Genomic DNA, 19605 nt, shown 5'->3' with positions numbered 1-19605 from the left:
CCTGCCAGAACCGAGAGGTGAATTGAACTCCCCGATCAGAAATTATATGATCCGGACGCCCATGGAGTCGAAAGATGTGCTGAAGGTACAGGTGTGCCGTTTCCTGAGCAGTGGGGGGTCCAGAACAGGGAACGAAGTGGGCCATCTTTGTGAACAAGTCCACCACCACTAGGATGCAGGTGTGGCCTTTGGAGCAGGGCAGGTCTGTAATGAAATCCATGGAAATAGTCCTCCATGGCCCAGTGGGTGTGGGGAGTGGATGCAGGAGACCAGAAGGTTTGCCGGGGACGTCTTTGGCCCGTCTACACGTTTCACAGGCTGCCACATACCGGGCCACATCCGATTGCACCCGGGGCCACCAGAAGTCACGGGTCAAGAGATGAATTGTCTTGTGGCGGCCGAAGTGCCCGGCAGGTCTAGAATCGTGGACCAGCTGCAGTACCTTTGTTCGTAGAGAGCCTGGGGGTACATAAATCCGGCCTCGGTGGGTCAGTAGCCCCTCTTCCTCTGCAAATCCCTCTGCCTGGGGATGGGGAGATCCCCGGACGTTCTGGAGGTACTTCTGGGCAACGGGGTCCAGCAGCTGTTGAGTCTGTATCTCCTCCACCAGCCCCGGAGGGGGTTGCGTGGCGGCGAAAGTTTCTGGAGCCAGGATGGTCATTGGAGGTTGTTCCAGGTCGGGGGATGTGTTGTACTCTGGCTTTCGGGACAGAGCATCGGCCTTCTTATTCTGGGAGCTGGGAACATAGGTGATCCTGAAGTCAAAACGGGAAAAGAACAACGACCAGCGGATCTGTCTCTGGTTGAGACGGCGGGCAGTTTGGAGGTGTTCGAGGTTCCGGTGGTCAGTGAGCACTTGGACTGGGTACCGAGCCCCCTCCAGATGATGCCGCCAAACCTCAAAGGCTGCCTTTATTGCCAGCAGCTCCCGCTCCCAGATGGTGTAGTTCCTTTCAGCGGGGGTCAGCTGGCGAGAGTAGTAGGCGCAAGGCTGTGGAGAGCTAGAGGGGGTTGCCCGTTGTGAGAGCACCGCTCCAATGGCGGTGCTGGAGGCATCTGCTTCAACTAGAAAGGGTAGCTGGGGATCCGGGTATCGAAGGACTGGTTGCGTGACGAAGCGTGTCTTCAGGGTCAGGAATGCCTCGCTGGCTTCTGGTGTCCAACGGAAAGGTTCTCGAGGCCGGAGAAGTCGAGTGAGAGGGACGGCTATGGATGCAAACTGGGGGATGAATTGCCGGTAGTAATTGGCAAACCCCAGAAATCGCTGCACATCCTTCCGAGAACGGGGGGCTTGCCAAGTCTGTACAGCCTCGACTTTAGCTGGGTCCATTTGGATTCCGTGGGGTGATAGCACCTGGCCAAGGAATTCCACGGTAGGCCGGTGAAATGCACACTTTTCCAGTTTGGCGAATAGGCCATGCTGCCGGAGTCTTTGCAGCACCGTCCGCACATGCCGAGTATGTTGCGACGCATCACGTGAATAGATTAATATGTCATCTAGGTAAACAATGACAAACTGATCCAGGATATCTCGAAAGATGTCGTTCATCAGTCTCTGGAACACAGCTGGCGCGTTAGTCAGGCCAAAGGGCATTACCCGGTACTCGTATTGTCCATATCTGGTACTGAAGGCGGTCTTCCATTCATCGCCTTCTCGGATACGCACCAGGTTGTAGGCTCCCCGAAGATCCAGCTTGGTGTAGATCTGGGCTCCCTTGACTTGCTCCAAGAGGTCGGAGATCAGAGGCAGTGGGTACCGGTCGCGAACGGTGATCTTGTTCAGGGCCCGGTAATCATTGCACAGCCGGAGTTCTCCACTTTTCTTTTTTACGAAGAGGACTGGGGCAGAGGTAGGCGAGGTAGAGGGCCGGATGAACCCTCGCTGCAGATTGGTGGTGAGGAAGTCCCGGAGTGCAGCCAACTCAGGCTCTGATAATGAGTACAGGCGTCCCACTGGCAGGGGGACTCCAGGAATCAAGTCTATGGCACAATCATATGGCCGATGAGGGGGAAGTTGGTCTGCTCCCTTTTCCTCAAACACATCTTCAAACTCTGCGTATTCCTCTGGCATCACAGAGGCCTCCTGTACAGCGGCTGCAATGGGACCTGGGCATTGATTTTCGTGTGGGCATGGGTCCCGGAAGCAGAGGTCCAACTGGCCCCACCGGATAACCGGGTCATGGCGGCAAAGCCAGGAAAGTCCCAAGACCAGCGGGAACTGAGGGATGCCTACCACATCAAAGCAGAGCCGTTCACGGTGCTGCTGGATCTGCAAGAGGAGGTCCTGGGTCTCCTCGACCACAGGCCCAGAACGTAGCGGTCACCCATCAATGGCCTCAACTACGGTGGGGGTCTTTTTTGCCCGCAAGGGAATTCGGTGCTGTGTGGCAAACTTGGCGTCCATGAAGCAGCGGGATGCCCCTGAGTCTATCATGGCATACACAAATAGCCATCGACCATCAGGCAGGCACAGCTTTACTGGCACCAGGAAGGGTTCAGGAGAAACACTGGAGGCATTGGCCGTTCCCACAAGTTGTTTAGTGGGAGTCTGCTCCTGGACTATAGCTCGGGTCCTTCTTCTGGCAGGGCACCCATTGGCAAAATGGCCCACCCCACCACAGTACCAGCAGAGGTTGTGGGCATGACGCCTCGCCTTTTCCTCTGGAGGCAGGTGGGTAGAAGGCATGTTCAATGGTGTGGGTTCCGCTGTCCTTTCAGGCAAGGTCTGGGGCGGGGGTGGCTGGCGTAGCGCACGTGCTTGCCGCCGGCTCTCCAGTCGTCCATCAATACGGAGGCATAGGAGAATGAGCGCTTGCAGCCCTCCTGGTCGTTCAGATCGAGCCACTTCATCCAATACTGCGTCAGACAGTCCTTCCAGGTACTGGTCGACTAAGGCTGCTTCGTTCCAGTCCAAGTCCTGAGCCAGTAGCTGGAATTCAGTGGTATATTGGGCCACAGTCCCATCACCCTGGGTGAGGGCACGTATTTTCTGGTTTGCTTTCACAGCTTTCAGTGGGTTTGCAAAGGCGGCGGTAATGTGAGCCACAAAGCTTGGAAAATCCCCCAGCAAAGGGGATTTGGCCAGTAACAAGGGTGTGGCCCATCTTGCTGCCTGCCCCTTTAACAGGCTGAGGATGAAGCCGACTTTGACTTGATCTGTGGGGAAGTCTCTAGCCCGGAGTTCAATATATAGCTGGCACTGGGCGAGAAATGCTGGGAATTCTTCCACATTGCCCTCAAAACTGTCAGGAGGCTTCACTGGGCATTTTGCAGGCAGAGGTGCAGCAGGGGCGGCAAGGAGAGTAGCAATCTGCTGCTGCAAAGTCACCAGTGCTTGGGTTAGTTGTAGTACCTGGTCCTGCAGCATTGCCAGGCTCCCTGGGGTGGGTGTTGCCATGTCCATGCCAGGGAGTTTTGGGTGGAAGCAATCTGTCACGGGCTGGGCCAGCCCAAGCAGGGTGGTTCAAGTCCAAACCTTAAAGCCAAAGTCAAAGGGGAGTTCCAAGAGCAAAAGCCAAGTCAAACCGGTGGTCAGAGCACGAGATAAAGCCAGGAGTGAGTCCAGAGTCCAAAAGCAAGGTCAGGCACAGTCCAAGGTCAGTCACCGATAGTGTCAGGTCCAAAAGCAGGCACGGGCAAGGTTCACGAAACACGGAGTGGTTGCAAGCAGTAGACACGTTGCTTCCACGCCCAGCAGTTCCTCCAGACTGGCTCTTATAGCCAGGCGTGGTTTTCAGCCAGCTGCTGGGGCTCTATCCTGTCACTACTCATCATCACTCTCCAGCAGCTGGCGTTGGCTTAAGAGGCAAGCACTGAGCCGTCTCTCCTGCAGTTCCAGTCTCTGGCGCTGCCTGCGGCGTTCCTGGGGCATGGGTGAACCTGGGGGGGTGGAGGCTCTTGGCTGCGCTGCACCTGTAGAAGTCCCTGGCTGAGCTTCCTCTGTAGTATTGGAGCTTGAGGGTGCTGGTGCCTCAGCTGCTGGCTGTAAGCTCTGATCAGCCAGCAGCTGTTGCTCCTGATTGCTGGCTTCTGCTGAATCAGGGCTAGGGCTGGCTACACAGGGCTCCTCTTCTCCAGAGGAGTCCTGGCTGGCTACACGAGGCTCCTCTCCTCCAGAGGAGACCTCACTCTCAGACTGGGCCATGACACAGGGTTTTAAACGACAACCACACCACTGGGCTGGTTTGTACAAGGACAGGCAGAAATCGGAATAAATGCCTGCGCCAACAGGTTTGAAGTCATTTAAGAACCTTAGTTGGTAACTAATTTTGTAAGAGAGCCAATTAGATAAAACCGTGCAGGGGTGTGGGACGAAAACTCCAGCCCTATTCTTTCCCCTTCCCAAACACCAGTGTGGCTAGTCAAGATGTCCGATTATTATTAGCTGCTGCTTCTTCTATAGTTCTATTTTGCCTCTGAGATGGCAATTCAGAGAGCCAAGTTTGGTCATCGGGCTACCAGTTATAAGTTGCCTTCTGCTTCAGAAAATTTAAACACCAGAAGCTAACAGTGCCCTTATTTAGATGGAAGAATGTCATAGCACAAAGCATTCAGAAAACAATTTTGATAGTTCTAGAATTTGAGTCCACCTTAAATCACAATGAGGGGCCTACCTATATCAGTTCCCTGTGTATCTCTATGACGTGGTTGCTTATTTAGGCATTCTTGCTCCTTTATGCTCTACTTTCTTTCTGTCCCTGATTTAGTCTCTACTAAAGGATGGTTACCTATCTGTTTTTGGGAACAGTTTAAAGTGCTGGTTCTTACCTTTAAGATCCTTTAAGTAAAAATGATGAGATTCACAGATTAACCTTATCCTTGCTCTCAGAGTGTCAATAATATAATTTTTTACAATATGCTTTTCTGAGATAATGTGGCACATTGGGATGCCAAGAGTCGAGGAATGAGAATTTAGTTAAGATCTGGGAGGTATTTTTTTAAACGTCAGTGTTGGTCCTTTGGCACTTATCCATGTGGTTTTATTAATAATGTACATGCTTAAAATATAATTAAAGTCAGGCCACATAAGTTTGAATAAATAATGATATATCCAGAAATTAAAGTTTAAATTGGTTTTATTATATAAGTTATTTGTATCTTTAGAAGGCCACAAAATAAATACGTCCCAATAGGTGACCCTGCTTTGCTTATACCAAAAGACATAGCAACAACACTTATATACCACTTTTCTAAAGTGGTATATCGGAACAGTGACCAATGTCAGTGCTATTATTATCTCCACAATGTAGCTGAGGAGCTGATCTGAGAGGTGTGGCTTACCCAAGGCCTCCTATTGAGTTCATAGTAGTAATGGGATTTGAACCAGTAGAGTGCTGATTCACAATCCAACCACTTAACCACTATGCTACAGCAGCTCTCCCAGGTGATAGCCTTATGTGAAGACAACAATGCATATATTTCTAGGACTATCCTAATGCCTGAAATCTTGCAAACATTTCAGCCCCAACCTAATTATCTTTGATGAGGCTGTCTTTGTCAGATACATCTCACAAAGGAAAGGGTGGATCTTTAGGTTACATGGTCTACCATACACATGAGCCACAGATGCAGGCAACCTAATAAGCACATCATGATAATCAGATTCGTTATAATGGCATGCCTAATTTGCATAAACCTCAAGAAATCCTTTAACTTTTCCTTCTTTATTATTTCACAAAAGGTTAGAAAAGCTTTAGAACTTCACAGAGGAAGAATTCTTGAAATGTCTATTCAGAGCCAGTTTGGTGTAGTGGATAAGAGTGCGGGACTCTAATCTGGAGAACCAGGTTTGATTCTCCACTCCTCCGCTTGAAGCCAGATGGGTGACCTTGGACTAGTCACGGCTCTCTGGAGCTCTCTCAGCCCCACCCATATCACAGGGTGTTTGTAGCCGTGGGCATAATAATAGCATAGTTCGTAAACCGTTCTGAGTGGGTGTTAAGTTGTCCTGAAGGGCTGTATATGAATTGAATGTTATTATATTAGAAGCTTTAACTACATGTTGATTGGACTGCAGGAAGTATTAAAGAATCAATATTTCTGTTTGAAATAATATATTGCTTAAGGCAAGGCAGACCAACAAATCCATTACATCACAAGGTGAAAGCCTTGCAAACAGCCACAGCAGGTCCACTCGGAATCCTAATCAATTCAATCCTATTCAATGGGGCTTACACCCAGGAAAATGTTCTTAGGGCACTGCCAGGCAGGGCCGGCCCATCCATTGAGGCCAGTGAGGCGGCCGCCTCAGGGCGCTAAGGCGGTGGAGGGGCACCGACCTGGGGCCAGGGGCGTGCAACACGGAGCTGCTGCCGCTGCTGCCAGCCAGGAGCATGTGCTGGCGGTGGCAGCATGGGGCAGCTGAGCAGGCAGCCTCCCGTTCAGTTGCTCTGCAGGTTGGAAGGCTCCCTGTGCGCATGTGCGTGCACACAGAGGCAGCATTAAGCTGCCTCGGGTGCCGGCAACGCTGGAGCCAGCCCTGCTGCCAGGTTATGATACGCTAACACAAAGGTTTATGTTACAAGGTGACCAAGATCAGCCTGATTTCTTAGGACACTTCCTCCAGCCTGGGGATCCCCAACTTTTTGCGCCTGCAGGCACTGTTAAAATTTTGAGGAGGGGGACAGGCACCACTACAAAATGGCAGCTACAAGAGGCAGAAACAAGTACACATGTGCAAAAGGGTACGAGAGTGGGGATTATAAGCACACACACCCAGAAGCCCAAAGTGTCTGTCTGTCTCTTGGTCTCTCTCTCTCACACACACAGAAAGGGGGGATGATGATGACCAGTGGATAAAAGGGAAGATAAAACATGCACACAGAGAAGACAGCCAAGGGGGTGAAAGGGGACCTGCACACGAGCATGCGAACAAACAGGCACAGAAGACCAAGATTAAAAGTCCTTTTATTTGTATGGGGAAGTTCGTGCAGGTGCCATGTTGGGGGATCCTGCTCTAGTCACTGGCTGCTGGACACCCACTTAATTACAACAGACTCTGCTGAGCACTGAACAGTGGTCAACAGCATATTAGTGTGGATATTTGAAGAAATTTGGTGACCACCAATATATGATAGTTGCTGTTATATTCTGATAAACTCCACCCTCCCCCTGGAACCTGTAGTTGTTCTATTATATTGTGTATATTATATTGTTTTACTGCATTGTTCTCTTACAATAAAGCTATCCCACTTTATTGTTTGCATTGCTCTGTTTCCTAGTATATGCTCTAATTTTGTAATCCAGTTTTACTGCAGTATTAATTGCTGTATTATATTGTTGCTCTTACATTGTTCAGGGGAACAATTGTTGTCTTGCATCCTCAGGCAAAATGTGAGCATATAAATATTTTAAACAAACCAACATGTAATCTGCCCTGAGTTTCATTGAGAAAGGCCGACCATAAATTAAATCAATCAATCAATAGTTGCTCAGACTACATTGTCTTAATTAAAGGGCTAGTTTAAGTTGATCAAGTAGTCATTTCATTGACCCACGGAGTCCTTCATTCAAATCTATTTGCCTGACCAGCCACCTGGATGGTAGAGAATTCAGAAACAGGATCTGCTGTTGTGGGCTTGTGTAAAGGGGAAGCATTTTTACATATCGTTCGTTACTCAATGCTGGAAGGAGGGAATTGGCTAAATCACTCCAGGGGGATCTGACTTTGGTAGACTCTGGAAACTTGTATCAATTTTTCTTTGGAACCAAAGCTTGCTGTTGCCATTCCTTCTTAGTCTATACAGTTCAGACACAACAAACATCTCCAATTTTGCCTTCAAGTGAAGTAGATGTTGGAAACATTGTCCTGAATTTCTGCTTCTTGGAGAAGTGGAACAAACCTTTTTGATAGCACTGTAATCCAGCATTCATCAGGTTGACTGTGGAGAATAACTAGTATTTGCCATGGCTCAAGGCCTGTATTTTTTATCATAGAGGTTCTGAAAGACTCATAGTGCTATTCTACAGAGAGCTTCTCCAGCCTAAGCCCACTGAAATCAGTTGACTGGAATAACTATACAGGATTATACTATGGGGAGGGGGGCTTGAAATTTGTGGAGATCCTTCCCTGGACCAGCCTGGATGAGGGACACTGATACATCCTTTGCTACTGAAATCTCCAGTGATTATGAGAGAGAAGCACCCCAGGGGATTGCACATTCTTTGTTACGGACCTCTGGGAAGGTCTCTCTTCCTATTTCAGATATTCCCTCTGCTACTATTATTCTCTGTTAGTGGGCATACTGGAACACTGACTAGTGTTGGTGGGGTGCACAACTCAGGATCAGTGCATGAATCTCTATCTGGGAGCTGCTCTTCTCTATGAAGGTGTAGCTAAGACCACATATGCCCCTGCATCCATAGGCTACTGACCACCCCTGGACCTTAGTTTGGATGCCAGTTGCCCTGTGATCTGTCCTTGGTCCTGATGCTAAATCTGATGCTGTATCTTCCTTAATTCAAATGGTGGGATAACCTGCTCATACGTATTCTGTGCTTTGCTGCCTCTCATACCTCTGCAGTCCTGCCCTCATGACAGCTCCCTGCAGAACTATCAAACATATTTCCATGACCACAGGGTAGAGCCCATAAGCACAGAATCCATACTTACCCACAAGCTTGAGGTCAACTGTACTTGCAGCTCTTTTATTCTACCTACTTTTAATTTAGAAAAGAAACCCAGGCCTAATTATCACAAGCAGGAGATAAGGTAGTAAAACAGCATCTGAACTGTACCACTTCAAGATGCAGGCGGGGTTTCACAGGATTAAATACTCTTCCATTAAAAAATGTACACAGAAAACTAGGTAGGTGTTAGGAAGAAAACTGGATTAGGACCCTTCTCCCTGAAATCTCTGTTCTATTTGCAAGGATATTTGGGGGTTTGTAATTGCAAAGTCACTTCCCTGATCCCATAAGAAATTGGAATAATAATGCCTTTGACAAAGAGTCAGTATATCTTTTTTTAAGCAAATACCTGTCACTTTGTCCACAGTACTTAGCAAAGAAAAGGATGGCAGACTGAAAATCTTCTTCATGACATTTTGTCATCTAACATATCACTGGGAAGGCTTTGTCATGGAAACTTTTAGCTCTATTTTTATATGAGGAGGACAAGGTTACAGTTGGTACATTACTAACTCCAAAAGGCCCTGTAGTAACGCAACAGGTAGTTTGTCAGTTACTTGCAAATTATAACATAGCAGCTGGTGACCAGCATCATTAAAACTATTAACATATTCCTCATTTTTGACTGGACCAATGGGACAAAATGTTCAGCACTTCAATAGCTGAGCTTAGTCACAACACAAAATACTCACACTGAGAGAGCATAACAGTATCAATCTGGTAAAACTGTCTGAAGAGAAAAAATCAATTTCTATTTAAATATTTTATTAATTTTTTAATTTTACTTCATTTATACCCTGGCTTTCTCCCCAGTGAGGAACCAAAGTGGCTTACATAATTCTCCTCCCCTCCATTTTATCTTCACAGCAAGTGAATGAGGTGGGTTAGGTTGAGAGTATGCGACTGGCCCACGGTCACCGAGTGACCTTCCATAGCAGAGCAGGGAATTGAACCTGGGTCACCCAGATTCTAGTCCATCACTCTAGCCTCTACCAAATAGTCTTCCAGGAGGACACCCACCAAGAACTTCTTGAGTGTAAAGCTCCACTAAAATTAATAGGACATAGCACATGTGTCTTCCTGTGGATTGTACCCCTGGAATCCTTTGAGCATGCTTTTTAAAATGTCCCAGGGCAAAATGATGGACCACTAAATACATGGGAGGGGCTCCTATCATTATTTTGTGCAGAAACCCCCCCACCTAATGAATTGATACAAAGCCTGGCAGTGACTAGAAGGTCTAGCTAGGGGTGCTCTTTTGGCTGCCCTGTTTTTATCCTTCACTCTTTGCTGATAATGAGGTATCAAGTGCATGCCTTGCAGCTGTAAGACATGAGGAGAAAGGAAGGCTCCTTCTGTCTCCTTACACCCACTTCTGTCACCAGATAGGGAACATTACAGGGCCTCAAAGTCAGGCTGCTTGGCAGGACAGCCTCCCAAAGCTGATGGACTGCAGGCCCCTCTCCTCTGGCCTCAGGTTCCCTGCAGGCCTGTAGAGTTAGGCCTCTGCTGGCAGCCAGAGGACACAAAGTTGCTGCATGCAAATCAGCCAGGTAAACCATTGTAGATAGCAAATGACCTGAACTAACCCTTGGCAAGCTGCGGCTTGCCAAACAGATCCAGCTGCAGCAGCAAGGAGCACAGGTGGGCCCAGAGGCAGGAGCCAGTAGGGGAGCCCCAGCTTTGGAAACGAACATAAGGATCGGCATCCGGCTGTCTCTTGCAGCGCCCTTTCCCGCTTGGCTAGTAGTTAACTGGTGTAGCAGCGAAAGAGTTAAGCGTTTGGGAGGGGGAAACGGAGGCCGGCTGTCAGAAGAGAGCATGTGCAGTTTGCAACCGCATCCTTACTATGGGTCCCTTTTCACTGGCATATTTAATTCCCAGCAGCCGCCGCCGCCGCCACCGCCGCCGCCGCGGTAGAAGCATCAGGCACTTGGAGCCTTTCATGGGGGCGAGGAGGGCGATGTGCTGCTGAGAAAAGCGAGGGAAAAACCAGGCCGGATCACCGCAAGGAAGCACCTGCGCTGGGGCCCTTCCTGCCTACCTTCCCACCCGCCAGCACCGCCCGGGTAAGTGCATCTGCAGAGGCCTCCTTCGAGTGAACGGGTGCGGGGCGAGGGACACGATGCGCCCCAGAATCTGGGACCGCCGCCTCTGGGGAGCCGCCTGCGGCTGCGAGTGAAAAGGAGGAAGAGATCAGCCCGCACCGAAGCGCGAGTTGGGAAGTGCTTGGGCAGGGTTGTGGTTGCTGGGGCGGCGGAAGGCAACCGAGAGCGCATGCTGGCTGCTTGTCCGGCCTCCGCTTGCCGGATCCTGCTGCTCGGGCGGCCAGGCACCTTCCTGCCTCCGCGCTCCGCTTCCTGCCCGCCACGCCCCCGCCGGCCTGGGAAAGATGCTGCACTGTAGCCCGCCGGGCGGTGTGGCCTGGAGCTAGGCGGGTACAGTGCAGCTTCCTTGGATTGATTTCGTCGGGATCGACCATGGACTGGCGAGTCTGGACTCTGGAGCAGCTCTTGCAGCTGAGGCCGGGCGGGGGCTGGATAGGCGGCCATCGTCAGCCCAGGATAGTTCGGCTGGCCTTGGCGAGACTCTCACCATTGTCCTCCCGTTTCTCTGAGGTTTTGAATTCCACTCCCGCCCAGTCTCCCCACAAAAGCTTTTGGCTACCAGTTGGCAGCGGACAGTATCTATGCGAAGGGCTAACCGAAGTTAAGTATTCAAGCAGCCCTCAGTTTCTAACGCGAGTGCTTAGCTTTCATATTGTGTTGTGTTCCCAAGCTGTTACCGCTAGTGTTTGCCCTGCTAGCTACCACTGTATATCGCTTATAATAACACCTTTAATTTGCAGAATAGTTTAGGTTTTTGCATTGTATTTGTATCTGGTCACTAATGCTCTGGTTTTGCAGACGCTTGCCAGGCAAAGAGAGGTTTGCTGCTTTGCTGCCTCTGAATATGAAGGCTCTTTTTAGCTATAATAGCAAGGAACTATGAGTTCTTCCAATGCTCATTATTTTTTTACGTTATTTATAGTCCACCTTTCTCACTTAGTCTTAAAGTGGATTACACCATGCAATTCAATATGATCAACAACTGGGACATTCAGTAAATGATAAAATATGGTATGGATTGCAGAAATTTAAAAATGAGCAGAAATCTAATACAGAGCTGAAACAACGTTGAAGCAATTTGTCACGACATAATAAATGACAGGAACAGACAATGTGTGGTAGTATAGTCTACAGTCCCCATCTCTTTATCAAAGCATCTCTTTGAATGATTTTGTTTTAAAGGCCTGTGTCCATCACCACCACCACTGAGCTGAAAGGCACTGGGTTGGAAGAGATATGAAAGTCTGTCTATTGTGATATCTGTCCATGATGTTGTAGTCATCCTGTGATTAACATGCATTGGTGAACCAGCTCCTAGGGATTTTATTTTTGTTGCATGCCATCCCAAACCAGTATATCGTTTTAGGGCATTCTTGACTTTTGTCATTGCTATCTTCGTATAGGCTCTGGATAGCCCAGGTGAGCCTGGTCTCATCAGATCTCAGAAGCTAAGCAGGGTTAGCCTTGGTCAGTAACTGGATGGGAGACCTCCAGTGAAGACGAGGGCTGCAGAAGCAGGCAATGGCAAACCACCTCTAATAGTCTCTTGCCAGGGGTCACCATAAGTCAGCTATGACTTGAGGGCACTGTACACACACTCACACACCTTTATATAGAAATTAAGTCTCAAGGAAACTATTAATCTCTTCAACTAGCAAGGAAGTTTTCCTATGGTCGGGTTTAGTTACTCTGAAAGACTGCTGTCCTTCCCTTTTAACTCTAAAAAGAATATTTACAGGGATAGATGGAGGAATAATCTGTAAAGCAGGGGAAATACCATTTCCTTCTTACATCCATAGCTAAGTATATACTAGCTGTCACCAAGGGTGTGTACAGTAAAATTATGAACTAGTGTTGCTCTGAAAACATTTGAATTATATTGTTTCTATCAATGTTTTTCTGAAAAAGAAAGTACTTTTAGTCCCTGAGACAGAGAACTATCAGGACTTTAGATTGAGTGAAATTTGTCTGTGACTTTCGGTGTAAATACATTTAAATAGATGTGAATTTACTAACGTAAACATTTGTAAAATTATTGAAATCTTATAAACCATGACACCTGACAAATTTCAGATAAGAGAAGGAAGTTTTTCTCAGGCAGAAATTAAAACTGAATTATGCAGACTTCATGAACTATACAAATTAAGAAAATATGCTTATTTCTGCATGATGTATTATGCTTCTGTTCATCATAGGATGGGGCAAAGCAATGGAGCCACAACCTTCTGGCCTCTCAAAAAGTGTTCTTGCTTCTTCCCTGTCTTCTGAGGCATTCCTCACAGATCTAGCATTTTGAGAAATATGTTAGTGGGTGAGGGGTGCACCTGTTTTTTGGAAGCCTTTCCCTCCTTCTGCTTTTAATTTGTTTTTCTGTATTGTAAGCTGCTCTGGATCCTGATTGAGGAGAAAAGCGTGATTTTTTTCCCAAGCATATTTTTGTATCCATACTTAGAGGAACTTTTTATAAATGCTGAGATTCCCAGAATTCTTAATTTGGTGCTCATTGCCAAATTCTGTGATGTCCACTACCCATGTACTTTTTTTTCTATTATTTTGCACTTAGCTCTGCTTTATACTTGCCAAACTGCATAAGACGTATCTTGCTCAAATGACAGCTATAATAAGCAATAGGTTTCGAAGCAGATAACAGACTTTGCAAATTTTAATGGTTTGCTTAGATCTTGATAAGTTTTCTTTGCTTAACTGTTATTAAGCACCATTTTTCCCTTCCTACCTGAGCTGAAGAATCCCTTTTGAAGTGAAGCTAATGTCAGTCTGGGTTTCTGAAGGATATTGTGAGGACAGAGAGCTGTCTGTCATTGAGGGGCAGACCATTGGCTAGGCTTTTTAAAAAATTTATGGCCAGTTTTCTTCCACAGTACAAAACTTCTCAAATTGCATGCTTCTGAGAGGAAATAGATCCAGAGAAGTTAGCCGTGTTAGTCTGTGGTAGCAAAATCAAAAAGAGTCCAGTAGCACCTTTAAGACTAACCAATTTTATTGTAGCATAAGCTTTCGAAAATCAAGTTCTCTTCATCAGATGCATAGTACAGAAAATGGTCAAATATATTTGACCAGTTTCTGTACTATGCATCTGACAAAGAGAACTTGATTCTCGAAAGCTTATGCTACAATAAAATTGGTTAGTCTTAAAGGTGCTACTGGACTCTTTTTGATTTTGCTACTACAGACTAACACGGCTAACTCCTCTGGATCTATGACCATTGAAAGCACCGCATTCAGCCGAATCTGAGAGGAAAAGTTTTCTCAGAAGTGGCAAAATCACAAGCCATATTTGGATCTTTGTGTCTTCAGTAATTGGGATGCAATTTAGCCAAACACAATCATAAACATTTGGGTTCTGTTGGGTTAGTGTCAGGGAGGAGCCAGAGTATCTGAGGGTTGGTTGTGGCTCTTGGCAGCCTTGCTTTTATGTCTTGCTGATTGAAATGAAATGGGAGTGATTTAAATATATACTCAGTTACTGAAATTAATGGTAGTGAACTTTGCCTGGATCCTATTCTAAATCAACTTTTCAGACTAGGTTTAGAATGTTGAATTATTGCTTTGAGGATGCTGTCAGTAATGGAGAGTAACATAGCCTGTATGTAAGAATGTTTCCTTTGAAGCTAACGTACTTCCTTCTGTGAAACTTACCATTTGGTACTGGTAACTTTGCATATGTAGCCTTTGAGATTACTATCATCTTGTGTCCAGTTGGAAATTTGTGTTTCAAATTCGGTAAATATTATTTAGAAAAGTTTAAGTGTTTTTTTTGGCAAGAATTGTGTGGAAGAATTGCAGAACAAGTAATCAGATACAAATTAGAGAAGGTGTGTGACAATGAAATTTTTGCCTGGTAGTAGAGGGTAGCTATATGTCTTATGGTAAGACAGAAAAACCTAATTTTCATTTGCTAAGTAAAAGAAAGAAACATCTGCTCAATGAAAAGAAATGGGTATTTCAAGAATCTGGTGTTTATGGAATAATCTGACACAGAAATGATAACCAACAAAAGCAACAATTTTTATCAGTAAAAATTGTGGCACTCAGGATTGTGTGAATGCTTTTAGAAACTCATCCATTTCTCTATCACTGAACAAAAAGGCATACTTTCTGGTAAAATGCAAACATTTACTTTGTGTTCCTGACTCACTGCTTACCGAAAGGAAGAAAAAGAGAGAGGATGAATTACATTATGTAGGGAGCATAAATTCTTACACTATTGCTATGAATAGTACATGCAAAGGTAATCTGTCTCAAATATATTTTTCTGTTGTTCCTCACTGACACAACTTTCCTGATTTTTTAACCATGGTTTAGATATTGGAAAATTGCATACTCTGCCTTCTCTTTCCTCTGCTCTCTTCTTGTTGACCTTAATCACAGCAAACATTTCATCAGCACTGACATGAACCGTGGTTGATGACAACTAACCCAATTTCCTCTTAACGAATCTAATCTTCTTTACTTTACATCTTACTGTTTTTACAACCTAAGTCATAAACAGCAACTTCAAACTCCGTTTCAAATCCTGGCTAGGCAGGAACCCTGGTTAGAATATATAAAGGAAGAGAGTGTGTTGTAAACTTGTATTCATTTCAGTATTTAGGGGCAATGAACTTGTGAGAACAGAAAAAAAAGAGACAACATTAATACTTCTAGGTTTTTTTTTTTTAAATGTGTTGGATTGATCACTTTTGTAAATGATATAAGATCATCTTTGTAGTTTTCTGACTATATTTAGTGATTAAACAATAAAATACTTGTTATTTTTATTTGGAATGTTGTATCTGTAATGAACAGAAATTCTATTGGAAATTACTGGTTTTCCACTTGAGATGTTTAATAGTTTCTTATGTTTTTACAGCTTCTGTTCACACTTGGAAATGGGTCATGAGACCTAAAGTATATTGAAGTACAAGGAACATTTTTCAGCTTGAATGAACAGTAAGGATTGGCAATAAAGCCTTTATACATTATCTTTTTTGTGTGCCACAGTTGTTTTCTCTGGACAATGTTGTGTTTTTAAAAAAATATTCAGTTTTTAAATTTCTATACAAACATAACAATAACGAACTTAGAAGTAATGACAATGTTGGTTGTCACAGTAGTGTCGAAATTTTTATTTCAGACAGAAGTTATTGGCATCTCTCTTACACTGAAGGAAAAATTGATATGAGCAGGGATGTGTTTTGAGCTGATCTGGATGTAAATTCTGGGAAATAATCTGATCAGAAGCTGATACCTAATGATCTTGCTTGGCAACATAGACAAAGGGCTTTTCTGCATGATCACTTATAGCAGGTTTTCTGGGTATTCAGCCCATGAGGATCAGATCCATCTTGGTTTCTATAATTCTGCACTTGAGGAAGTTGACCTGAAGTGCTGTCTGGTATTTATTTCTGCATTTAGAAAAAATGCCCTGTTTCTGTTGCAGGCTTTCTGGGGGAAGAGGATGTCAGCAATTTCGTCAGTTTTTTAAACATGCATTACAATGTTGTAACATGTAAGGTACCTTTACCTTACAATGTTGTAACATTTGAATGTTAGAGGGGGTTATGGTATTGGTTAACCTCTACCTCACCCTGTCTGTCAGTGATTGGGCAGTGTTATTTGAGCTCCAAATTTAACAAAATTTATGTGTGTTGATTGGTTGAGGCATCCTGGAGGGAAACTTTAAAATAGTTGGCTTCCACGCACAACACGTAACAATGATAACTTCTTATTTTTTAAGAATGAAGGCTGAGAGTGGTGGAGGAAGAAAGGGGAGGAAGAGTGTGATTATACATTGCTATTCAACCAACCAGGATGCAGCAGGGAGGGCAAAAGGCAGGGGCAGGGATTACACTGAAGAAATCATTCTGCAGTTCAAAAAAGTCACCCTTTAACTTGCCTTTTTTTTTTTAATTGGGATATAACCACAGGGAGAAAAACTGCAGAACCTCCAGGGGTAAATAGTTTCTGCAGCAGATGCGACCTTTCACTGTGCAGAACTTAAAACAGTATGGGAAGACTGAACTGAGACATTTTGATCATGTATGCAGAAGTCAGGGGATACATCAAAGCTGTATGGGACCAGAACCAACAACAACAAAACCATGTTTTAAAGCCCCAAATTTAGTAGCTCAGTTGTGCAATACATTGGTACAATGTACTGAAATGATTTACCGCATTTGTATCTATCTTTTCCTCCTCCAAGTTACTCAAAGTGGCCTAATTGTGGTTATTTTATTTCATCTTCACGGTATAAGGCTGAGATATGGTGACAAGGTTAAAGTTACCCAGGGGGCTGATAGGGAATTTCATCCCAGGAGCCTCCAATCCTAGTCCAGTATTCTAGTTATTGTCCCACTTCATGTTCTTGCCTAGAAATGTATGAGCTTTCAAGAGTCAGAGCTCCCTTCGTCAGATAGGTATCATATCTGACAAAGCTCGAAAGCTTATACCCTGGAAATCTAGTTGGTTTTTAAGGAGCTACTGGACCCGAATCTTGCTCTTGAGGGAAGATATTTATGACAACTCAGCAAAGAATATATGGGAGAGGTGATAATTTACTTAGAGATGGCCTGTCAGAATTCAGTGTTTGTTGCATGAAACTTTCCCAAATGAAGATATGCAGGGGGGGTTGCATTTTGTAAAATAGTGCTATATAAGTACATAGTAACCTTGACACAGGGATCTGTTTTATAGCACATGTTAAAACCGAGTGACATTGCAGGCTATATAGACAATCTATGATGCGTAGAATGAGAACCTTAGGATGTGCACTTAAGACCACTATGATGCCTAGAATGAGAACCTTAGGATGTGCACTTAAGATGTTAGTTAGCCCTTAACATCGTGCCCATGTGGTCAAATCAGTATAAAAGTAATTTCATCATCAATGCTAATGCTTATGTGGAATGGGGATTCTAATCCATGCTTTTGTTCTTAAAATACAACTGTGGGTCTGTATTTAGGTTGACATTCTGTATTATTGTGGATTAATTATTGTGTATGAACCAGCAGTGTATGTGCAGAAGGTCACTTAAAAATGTCTTATCCCTTAGTGCAATCATATATAATAGGATTTTCCCCATTTCCTGCTTTTCTTAAACTCCTTGTTAGCAATTGTTACTACTGAATTTTGATTCTGATTATTCTGTTTTAAGTAAACGAGAATATGATGATGATGGTGATGATGACAACGACAACAACATTCGATTTATATACCGCCCTTCAGGACAACTTAATGCCCACTCAGAGCAGTTTACAAAGTATGCCATTATTATCCCCACAACAAAACACCCTGTGAGGTGGGTGGGGCTGAGTGAGCGCCAGAAAACTGTGACAGGCCCAAGGTCACCCAGCTGGCTTCAAGCGGAGGAGTGAGGAATCAAACCTGGCTCTCCAGATTAGAGTCCCGCACTCTTAACCACAACACCAAACTGGCTGTCTGATTTTGAGTATGCATCCTTGTTACCCTGCTTTAAACTATAAATCTGATACTTTTCCCTTCTCTCAAGATGGCATGAATTAGGTGAGATTATTATAAGAAATTTCTAGGTTAAATCCCAGAACAAATTTTTTTTTGTTAACAAATACCAGTTGTTGAATCAGCAGTGTTGTTAGTAGAGGAGCATAGGAGGTAAGTTGGAGGACATCTAAATAAAAATGTATCCCCCCACCCCCAGATCATTCAGTAGTGTCTTACCCAGATCTCACAAAAGCTTGTCAGGTGGTAAATCTGCTATGCTATTTCAGGTGGGAGCTTACATGATTGAATGATCCTTAATATCAGAACAGATATCTTGCATAGAAAATTAGATGTCAGAGAGAAGGATAGGCTAGAGCTCGCTCTACAAGTCTCTAATGTTCTATGTGTAGCTAATGTTTTTGTATAGAGGAGCATTCATCCAAGTGACTAAACAGCCATCTGCAGTATAAAGTGGGACAGTCCAGATACAGGTTTGCCCTCATCACAGCTTGTTGTTCCTGATAGCTGGGCCTCTGTGGAGCAGCTGGAGCCTCTTTCTTTCAGTGAAGGAGCTCTGTGTGAGAGTGTGTGAGAGTGTGTGAGAGTGTGTGAGAGAGAGAGAGAGAGAGTGTGTGTGTGTGTGTGTGTGTGTGTGAGAGTGTGAGAGATTTTCACTAAATGAAGGAATTCCCACCTCATACTAGGGTCTGATAGTCCTGATTTGTAATAACAAGACAATATCTAACTATATGCAGTGAGAGAGGGTATCTGAAAAGATGGCCTACTTGGACAAATTCAGCATTTAATATCATTAAACTGATGTAGATAGGTCAGTTATGAAATTTTATTTCATTGCATTTGTATGCTGCCTTCCTGCCCAATAGGATCCCAAGACAGCTTATATCTTGCCTTTCTCCCCACTGGGTCGTTCTCCTGTCCTTCATTTTATCCTTGCAACAACCCTGTAAAATAGGATAGGCTGAATGTATGTGACTGGCCCAAGGTAGCCCAGTGAGTTTTCATGGCAGAGTGGGGATTTGAATCTTGGTTCTGAAGATCTCAGCCCGACATTCTAACCACTGCACAACACTGATAAGCAGACTTGTTCTGTGCTGGAGAAACAAAAGCCACACCAGTAGGCAGGAAAAAAAAAAGAGGAACCAGGTGCGATGTGAAAGGATTTATTGAAGTTTTTTAGATCTCTATGCATTTTGCTTTAGGTTTCGTCAGGGGATCTGTTGTAAAATAACATAAAAATATAATTCGTCAAATTCTTTGTTTTTATGTTATTTGCTAATTTTCTGTTAATAAAATATGTTAATTTTATGTTTTTTAGGTTATTTTACAACAGATCCCCTGAGGAAGCCTAAAGCAAAACGTGTAGGGATCTAAAAAACTTTCATCACTTAC

At 44.7% G+C, this 19605-nt stretch overlaps 1 protein-coding gene across 1 annotated transcript in view; it reads left to right on the top strand.

The window, feature by feature from the left end:
* Nucleotides 1-10539: 10539 nt before the first annotated feature.
* Nucleotides 10540-19605, top strand: part of TMEM229B (transmembrane protein 229B) — a 70511-nt gene continuing 61445 nt past the window's right edge. The window contains exons 1-2 of the mRNA XM_054971819.1: nt 10540-10697; nt 15607-15686. The gene's annotated coding sequence lies outside the window, so the exon portion shown is untranslated. The remainder of the gene's footprint in view (nt 10698-15606; nt 15687-19605) is intronic.

The sequence above is a fragment of the Eublepharis macularius genome, chromosome 2 (assembly GCF_028583425.1).
Source record: "Eublepharis macularius isolate TG4126 chromosome 2, MPM_Emac_v1.0, whole genome shotgun sequence".
NCBI classification, from domain to species: domain Eukaryota; kingdom Metazoa; phylum Chordata; class Lepidosauria; order Squamata; family Eublepharidae; genus Eublepharis; species Eublepharis macularius.
This window is presented reverse-complemented; position numbering and strand designations above follow the sequence as displayed.